This window comes from Seriola aureovittata, chromosome 11 (assembly GCF_021018895.1).
Source record: "Seriola aureovittata isolate HTS-2021-v1 ecotype China chromosome 11, ASM2101889v1, whole genome shotgun sequence".
NCBI lineage: Eukaryota > Metazoa > Chordata > Actinopteri > Carangiformes > Carangidae > Seriola > Seriola aureovittata.
The window spans coordinates 15,426,241-15,434,228 of NC_079374.1; the positions used below are offsets into that span (position 1 = coordinate 15,426,241).

Sequence of the window (7,988 nt, forward strand, 5' to 3'; positions counted from 1 at the left end):
AAAAAGCAGCAAGAATGCCAAGGGCCAAGCCTTTGAGACCAGGGTATTACATTATTAATTAAAATAGAAGTCGCCTTGTTGCCCATGGGTATACAATGTAACACACTTGATTGAATCGGGTAGTGGCAACCAAGGCCTTTTGTATTTTGCGCTTGAAGGGACGAGAGAAATTTGAGCTTGGCTGTATTATTCTACACACAAAAACATGTTTTGAGAAACGGTTGTGAGCTGTCATTGAAAGCTAAGGCAGGTTTAAAATGCGGTTAAATTCCCATGTAGGAGCAGGACTTGATCCATCAACTAACTTTATTCTCATAATGTAGAGTTAAAAAGTTTTGATAACAATGCATTTCTTTAATTTGTATTTCATTAGACAAATTAACTTCCAATTAAATTATCATGAAGATATATGATGATCAGATCTATCTACCTACCTGGCTGTCTGCATTTCAGTCTGCATTAACATTCACTGTTAAATTCACTGCCTCACCCTTTTTTTGCAATAATATGAAAACATGAATCCTACATAATTAACTAATCCTGTGAAACAAAACATAATAACTTCCTACCTAATATTTTCATATCTGAGTGGGATGTAGTAATATATATATATATATATATATATATATATATATATACATACACATATAGACAGTTTTACAGACCCTCCCAATTCTACAATTTTTTGGGTGCCTTTTCATCTATACTTAGCTTAGTCAAAAACCTTTAGATGTCATTAGATTACCAACCTAGACTTTTTCATTGATCAATGGCCATGTGTGTGAGATACTGACCAACAGAAAATTAATTACAAATCTCACCTCTTTCATGTAAACCACTTACTCTGGTAAATCCAGGAACCATTTTTTGCTAAGTCTTCTGTACTGCTGAACATGTTTTTTTCCCGGGAATGGGTACGATGGACTAAAAGTTTTGGTCAGAGTTGGCTTTCTAAAAACAAGAGGCTGTAATACTTCCTCTGTGCAGCACTATGTCTTAGGGCAACCTGGAGGCTACCGTGAGTCGCTATCAGAAAGTGACAAGACGGGCCAGGGCTAGCTGGTTAGCATGCTAATTCCAGTGGAAGAAAAGGCATTAAAGACACTAGAGTTTACATTGGCTTTCCACCGCTGGAGACAGCTCTGTGTGTTTGATGCTGAACTCGCAATGTTTCTTCTTGACTGGTAAGTAAACAGCTGTTATTTAGCAATAGCTATGTAGCAATAGCAAAACTTGCAAAAAGCTTCTTTAACAGGGTCAGTTGCAAATGTAAGTTTTAAACTTTTGTTGATTTTTAATAACCATAACATACCTCGAGATGAATGAATTTTTTAAAGTCTTGTCCTTAATGAAGTGTTGCCTCCTTTTAGGCCACCATCACATGGCAGGATGTGCTAACAGTTTTAGCTGTGTGATACCTGGATAATTGGAGCATACCTTCAGTCCTCTTTGCGAATGAGCCGCCCCCTCATCTGCCAGTCCATAGGTGCTGTCCTTAACATCCGCGTGTCATTGCCAAACAAGAGAAAAGAGCGTATACATACCGTATTTATACTATATGTTTAAAATCCAATACTCTTCTTCTTATTTGTGTCTGCCATTATCCAACAGTTCTTGAGTAGGGTCATAAAGTGAATACAAACTGTATGAGTCTCCCTTCATCCTCATTAAGGGTCTGTTCTACAGAAGTGTGAATATGTAATCTTTTAATAAGCACCCTGACAGAATAAAGTTGGTTCCAGTTCTTTTAGTGCTGGGGTGGGAGTGGTAATAGCACCCAATACTGGACAAAAGGTAACCGTAATGAGTGTTGGTGTGTGAGTGTGTGTGAGTTAGACGGAGAAGGAGACAGAAAAAAAGATTGTGTGTGCAAGAGAGAGAGCGAGAGAAAGAGAGAGAAAAACCCTGTATGAGCTTGGCCATTTTAAGAGTCACCATCTGGGGTAAAACAGGAAGTGGAAGTTTTCAACTGTGCTCCTTTTCTAATTTGAATTTCTCCTCTCCTCTCCTCTCCTTTCCTCTCCTCTCCTCTCTTCTCCCTTGATTTCTACTGACCTCCAGTCTAGGTCTGTTAGATGTAGTCCAGGTCATAGCAGACAAACGAACGATGGAAATATCAAAGCCAGCCCAAGGCCCTTACATTCGGTTTTGTGCTCCAGGTAATCACAGTGTGTAGATCAGTGCTGAGCCCAGCTGAGGCCTTGTCTTCTCCTTAGCCATAGTCTTTTATTCCCGTGTCCTCTTTCATGGGGTTGAATCCACTGACTCCATTTCTGCTGTCACAAGCAAATCACAAGGTTAATTATGTCTTAATACAGTGTGGCTACTAATATTCAAATTGCCTGATGAGATTTCATTAATTGAAATAGTGTTGTCAGTCTAATGGTAATGTATATGAACTGAATGGAGAGGCGGAGAGCTGTGGGATGATGTCTATCCATTAGACATAGACCTGGATCCGCACCTGAAAACAAAGTGTCTGTCAGTAAAGCAGCCCAATTGTGTGAGATCGTGGCTGGCTGTTGGGCGCGCGATGTTCTGAAGTGTATCGAGAGGCACAGATGAGTGAGTCGAATAGTCTGTGGTCTATTGATAACTCGCGCCTGTTTTAAAATCCTGGCACAACAATGCAACTCGGGCCTTGTGTGCTCCACTGAGCAACAATACCTTCTCTCACTGGCAGCTTCAGCGTAACGATGACAAACAACAATAAAGGAGCTCTTTTTTTTTTCACATGCCTCTCATTCCTGGCACCTTTTGATAAGAATATTTTTTAAGTTTATCCATAGATATACTCTGAGTATTTATTGGAAATAATTTATTTTTGAAGTTTTCGTGTTGTTATTTAGATAAACAAAAACACTTTGTCAAGGAACATCAATAGACAGCTGTTAAAGGGAAGACACAAAGGCTCACTTTGCAGAGAGCTACCTATCTTTATTTCTATCTCCTCTTTTCTGCTTTCCCCACAGCTATCTGCACACCTCCATGCACACACAGACACACATGCTCACACACTGGCGGTCTTCATTTCTCCTGCCTCGCTCCTCTCGCTGTCTGTCTCAGTGTGTGTGTGGAGCTGGTTGGCTGGGCCGGTAGCTGGGAGGTATGGTGGAGTGTAAGCAGTGTTGATGTGGATGGCCCCTGGTCAGAGGCCAGGGCCTGGCTGTTAAAACGCAGCCTCTTTTGTGCGTCAGAGCCAGCATTGCCAGTCCTTTTCCACCCCTGTCGCTAGGGGTGGGGAGGCATTTACCCACCACATGCATTCATTCCATTGGCATTGCTTGATGCAGGGCTAAATGGCATTGTTACAACGCGCCTCTGAGAAGTGTTGACAGGTCCATATGCTAATTTTAATGAATACAAGGGAGCTGTGGTTTTATTCACCTCAACTCAGCTGCAGAATCCTATCTGCACCTAGAATAGCAAATATAATTGCAGCAAACTCAAATGAGCTCATTAGGAAATGTATTGAATTTACACATTATTTCCAGTAGTTAAGCTGAGTTATTTTCCCTAAGGACTCAATTACATACTCATTTGTGACTCAGGTAAATGGCTTTCTGTGTGTGACTTTTTCAACTGCAAAATTGTAGTCACTGAATAATTTGTAAGAAAGCTGTTGTACAAGAACATCTATTGACATTCATTTGTGTGAGGATTTCAAAATGGGGGGAGAAAAAAAACTGCAGACAAGATAACTACTCGCTTTTGTTCCCTTATTCACTTCATTTGATTAACTCATAACATTTTACTCACTCGTGAATTATTTGAACGTGCGCTCATTTGTCTTCAGTGGGTTTCCTTGTAATGTTTTTGTTCACAACAGCCTTGTTGTCTTTCTGACACATGTGATTTCATCAGTGAGTGTGTAGCTGAACTTTATCTAGTCAAATGTGCGAGTGCAAGTCCTTTTTTTCACAATGGAAGAAGGACAGAACGCACAATCTAAAAAAGACCTGGTGAGTCAGGGTTCAGTATCAGGGATTATGCCAGCCTACTGCGCTCTGAAATGAAAGTGAACATTCATCGAGTGACTCACTTCTTGAACCATGTCCTCCCTGAGCCACAATGAAGAGATTGTTGAAGGAGCGGACATGGTGTGGAAACTATGTGACAAAGAGGAGTGCCCAAAATTCAAATTGCTCGTCGAATTGCTGTTTGTTCTGTGTGAAAATGGCCTGACTCGCTGGAAAACAACAAAGAATTTTGGATGGGTAAGCATAAGGGTTTCCACAGAGCTTTGTATTGGCTTGTGCTGGATGAACTAAAGTGACTCTGGCTTTTGGCAGAGTTCCCAGGAGCACATTGAAGACAGTTTCAGGCAGTTGTAGTGGACTTCAGTGAACCAAATGTGCTACTGATGTCTGGTATGCATGATATAATGTTCCATAACTTATCTGTGATCTTTTCATGATTGGAAGAGCGGTGTACTGCAGGGAAACAACTGGGCCATCCATACTAAGGGTCTCTTCTGCCTTATTGGATTGTACGTTTTGGAGAGTGACAGAGTAAATTGTGGAGAGGATGACTTGTCATAAAGGTCATTCTCCAGATTCATACTCACAAGCACATGGCTTACTCCATACTCTGCCGAGCCAGCAAGCTGTCCAGACTATGTACAAAAATTTGTTTTGTGTCACTCTGTGCACCTCTGTGTTGTGACTTTATGGTATTGCGGCCTGTGCTGTGAGTGCTGGCTGTCCTCGCCCATGGAGTGGCCATAAGGGGAGTGGGACTGGGCCCATTGCTGCCCTGGCCCTGCAAGCTGGGGCCCAAACGCATCCTCTGCACTCAGCTGTAAATATCACCAACAGCTGGTGGCACACAAGTTAGTCGTGCTTAACAAATTACTGGCCTACATGCGGAGGGGCAGTGGGCTTCACTTGCCTCCTTGCCAACCAAGTGGCTGTACAAATACAGTCTGCAACAAACTGGTTTAGTAGGTTAAGATAAAAAAATTTAAAAAATCATTCAAGCAAATCTGTTCTGTTCAGCAGAGAGATGTTATTAAGTAAAAATCTATAGAAAGATAGCTGGGCACTGTTGTCCCACACAGTAGATAAAATACACAGCAGTGATCTCTATTCGAAGACACTTTCCAGTTAAAAACAACAGAAGGTCAAACTTTTTGGAAACACAAACCTGTTTGATCCCACCTATCTCGGCTCCCACTCCTCATACACACAGAGCTCTGTTTAGAGAGATAGGAATTATCAAAGTCACCTTTGAGCTCAGTAGCCCGTCTAGTGCTCATGGTATCACACATAATGACATTCAGTGTAGCCCCAGATCACATTTATGATAACATATTTGATACAGCTGTACACCAGCAAAGAATAACGCAGCCTAAAAAAAAATAAACCCCCTTTTTTTCAGTTTAAACACAATCCATTTTCCAGTGTAAATCACTTGTCACTCTATTGCAAATGTAACTGCTCTGATCTGAAAGAGAGAGGTGGGGAGAGAGAAAGAGAGAGAGTAAAGATTATCTTTTGGGCCATTTCACTGGCACCGTTGCGTGACAGAGACTGACAGCTCTTTCAGATGACTGACAGGTGTCCTTTGAAATGCCGGTGAAGCAGCTTCTGTTCAGACTGTTGAAATGCATATTTGGAGCTCTTATCATAAAGGCATGGATGGCCCAGATAGGTGCCGTTAACATTGCAAATGGCTCCAGAATTATTCATTGTCAGTGCTGCGGGAAAGAATGGAGGAGAGGGGGGTGGGGGTGGGGTGGGGGTGGGTGAAGTTTGATTATTCTGCTCACACAATGGCAGGGTGCTTAATGATTCCTCTCCACCTTGGCAGCAGCATGTGCCGACTTCAGGCGCTAGCGGCGGGTGACACAGGTCTGGCCAAGTGTTAGAGCAAGATCATACGTCCGGGCCCCATTTTAATTTCTAATACATTAATCTTTTCCTCACAGATCCTCCATGAATATTCCAGGGCTCCTTGTTTGTCGGGAAGGCTGTCTCGCTTTCATCTATTCAGGTGGTTTCATTCACTGTGAAAGCCAGCTAAATGGACCCGATCAGTCAATGACAACGGGGATACAATAGAGCCCAGTAACATGTCCCTTTTCTCCTTTCAGCCTTCTGATAGACAACCCTGACACCTGCTCCCGGGGGAGACCCTCCGCCAAGTCAGTGCACTGTTCCTTGAGAGACTTCCCTTACTTTATCAGCCCATAAAGGATTGTCACAGGTGACTATATCAGCTGAGGTATGGAGCTGCTCCCTCTGACCTGCCCCGGCGCTGTGCGGTCGAGGCACCATGCTCCGCATCACAAGCGGATTAAGGTGGCTTAAACGCTGTCATACAAGCAGACTCAGTGCTTCACACTTTCTAAAAATGTTAAGCCTTTGTTCTCCTCCATTAATTAGCATTGTCTTAAGTTCATTAGACCACTGCTCATGTTGTTACTAATGAGGCGACGTAGACCACCTACATCGGCCGTAGCTTTGTAGAGCCTGACCTGACTATGGCTCCTGCGCTTTCCTGTCTATGGTGTAATGACGTACACACAGAGCAGGATGCAGGAACGCTGACACAGCCCAGAGTGGGGCTCACGCTCATTAATGGTTACATTTCTAAACGTAGCGATCATTAGATAGTAACCACATAAGCTTGCATAGATATGTCAAAGTGGACAAAGTAAAATGCCCCCTATAGCATTAGGAATGATGTGTTGATTTATAATGGGGACAGGTTTTCCTGCTCTGTTGATAGCCGAGTTTGACTATGTGAGATTAACAGATTTTAGGGGCTTCAACAGACGGGTGAAAGTTTGTTCTCTTCTTTTCTAAGGGACAGTGAGCTTGTGCCTAATCCAAATGAGCCTATCAGTCAAACCTCCCTTTTCCACAGCTAAATGAGACTCACAGGGGCCTGTACTCTAGAGCGGCGCCACACAGATCTATAACTCAACACAGAGAACACCTTAACAGTGGAAACTTAAATGTACATTGGCACATATGGATATTAGAAGTGTCAAGCCCGGTGATGTAGATTGGGTGCCATTCATAATTATGATATCTGATTTCGGCTCAAAAGCGATGCTCTAGAGAAAAAGCGGGGGGAGAGCACCAATATTTTAATGGAGACGAGACAGCCTTTTCCCTCAAGGAACATCCTCACTGACACCGGCGGCTGGAAAATTGGGATTTATACTTCCTGTTTTCTATTAATATGGAGATGAATACAGGTGTTCCTGTGTCGTAAAATTAGTTTAGCTCTTGCAAATTGCAATTACACGTGTTGAGGAGAGGGAAGTGATGTCTATGCATTTTCAAAGGGAAGTAAAAATGTGAGAAAATTAGGAAAAATATCCAGATTTAAAATGAACATAATAACATGTAATTCTATCCTCTCCAGCCCCGTCAGCACAGTTCGGCAGATGCACCTATTTGTTCTGGTGGCGGGTTAACAGACTAGGACACTTTTCCTTGCTTCTCATGCAAGGAAAAAAAAAAGAAAAAAAAAGAAAGGAAAAAGCGCATCAAATAAGCTGTGAAACGTTTCCCTCTTCAAGTGTGAAGACTTGGGAAGGGCTTCAAACCCCGAGGAAGTCGTCCAAAATTCCCTGCTGTCTTCCTAAGGGGCTTGTGGTGGGCATTGTTGAGCAGAGGGCACTGGTGAATGCACCAGCAAGGTGAGGGGAGCTGCACCACAGAAATACCCCGAGCTAGTAGCAGTGATCGGCTTATGGCTGGTGCACCCTGGCACAGCAGCCTGCCAGGACAAGTCACTTCCCTCTCCATGAAACTGTAAGCCATACAGGGTAGTGATGATACAGTACACGAGCAAACCCTGAATGCTTTTTAAAAATTTTTTTTAGCTTTGACAAAATAGTCACATAGACACTCAATCTTGCTGTCTGTACTCTCTATCAAGCGTCTTTACTCATACCATAATTATTTTCCATGTTGTTTGGTTAGCATTGACAGGAACGCTTATTCACTTACTTGCTGAGAGTTAAATCAGAA

General features: G+C 42.6%; 1 long non-coding RNA gene across 1 annotated transcript; it reads left to right on the forward strand.

The window, feature by feature from the left end:
- Nucleotides 1-1,096: 1,096 nt before the first annotated feature.
- LOC130177243 (uncharacterized) lies at nucleotides 1,097-6,178 on the forward strand. Its single transcript, XR_008828991.1, has 3 exons — nucleotides 1,097-1,184; nucleotides 5,930-5,994; nucleotides 6,095-6,178. It is a non-coding gene; the product is annotated as an uncharacterized LOC130177243 (long non-coding RNA).
- Nucleotides 6,179-7,988: the final 1,810 nt, after the last annotated feature.